This window comes from Lucilia sericata, unplaced genomic scaffold, assembly GCF_015586225.1.
Source record: "Lucilia sericata isolate MDLA Ls3-8-SP2 unplaced genomic scaffold, ASM1558622v1 Contig003218F_arrow, whole genome shotgun sequence".
Taxonomy (NCBI): Eukaryota; Metazoa; Arthropoda; class Insecta; order Diptera; family Calliphoridae; genus Lucilia; species Lucilia sericata.
In genome coordinates, this window is record NW_023996760.1 from 19155 (window position 1) to 20960 (window position 1806).

Here is a 1806-nt window from a genome sequence, read left to right on the forward strand (position 1 = left end):
ACTAGACTATAGACTAGACTATAGACTAGACTATAGACTAGACTATAGACTAGACTATAGACTAGACTATAGACTAGACTATAGACTAGACTATAGACTAGACTATAGACTAGACTATAGACTAGACTATAGACTAGACTATAGACTAGACTATAGACTAGACTATAGACTAGACTATAGACTAGACTATAGACTAGACTATAGACTAGACTATAGACTAGACTATAGACTAGACTATAGACTAGTCTATAGACTAGACTATAGACTAGACTATAGACTAGACTATAGACTAGACTATAGACTAGACTATAGACTAGACTATAGACTAGACTATAGACTAGACTATAGACTATAGACTAGACTATAGACTAGACTATAGACTAGACTATAGACTAGACTATAGACTAGACTATAGACTAGACTATAGACTAGACTATAGACTAGACTATAGACTAGACTATAGACTAGACTATAGACTAGACTATAGACTAGACTATAGACTAGACTATAGACTAGACTATAGACTAGACTATAGACTAGACTATAGACTAGACTATAGACTAGACTATAGACTAGACTATAGACTAGACTATAGACTAGACTATAGACTAGACTATAGACTAGACTATAGACTAGACTATAGACTAGACTAGACTAGACTATAGACTAGACTATAGACTAGACTATAGACTAGACTATAGACTAGACTATAGACTAGACTATAGACTAGACTATAGACTAGACTATAGACTAGACTACAGACTAGACTATAGGCTAGACTATAGACTAGACTATAGAATAGACTATAGACTAGACTACAGACTAGACTATAGACTAGACTATAGACTAGACTATAGACTAGACTATAGACTAGACTATAGACTAGACTATAGACTAGACTATAGACTAGACTATAGACTAGACTATAGACTAGAGTATATAGACTAGACTATAGACTAGACTATAGACTAGACTATAGACTAGACTATAGACTACTATAGACTAGACTATAGACTAGACTATAGACTAGACTACAGACTAGACTATAGGCTAGACTATAGACTAGACTATAGAATAGACTATAGACTAGACTACAGACTAGACTATAGACTAGACTATAGACTAGACTATAGACTAGACTATAGACTAGACTATAGACTAGACTATAGACTAGACTATAGACTAGACTATAGACTAGACTATAGACTAGAGTATAGACTAGACTATAGACTAGACTATAGACTAGACTATAGACTAGACTATAGACTAGACTATAGACTAGACTAGACTATAGACTATAGACTAGACTAGACTATAGACTAGACTATAGACTAGACTAGACTAGACTATAAACTAGACTATAGACTAGACTATAGACTAGACTATAGACTAGACTATAGACTAAACTACAGACTATACTATAGGCTAGACTGTATACTAGACTATAGATTAGGCTATATGCTAGACCATAGTAGGATTATATACTAGAGACCGATGACAACTCAGTTAAGTTATAAGTGATGCTCATTCACCACTTTTAAAACCGACAAAATTTAATATATTGAACACCCTATTTATGCAACCGTTCATGTTCCACACTTGATGCTTCTTTAGGTGTGATTTTTATAGAGTGTTTGAATGTATTTTTCATTTTTTTTTTTTTTTTCAATTTTTATTTATAATTTTTATTTCTTGTTATCGACCATTGCGTATAACTATTGCATTTTTATTTTAAGTTTTTTAATGAAAATTTAAAACAACAAAAAAATTAACAACTAGGCAGCGAAGTGATGAATATTGCCACTT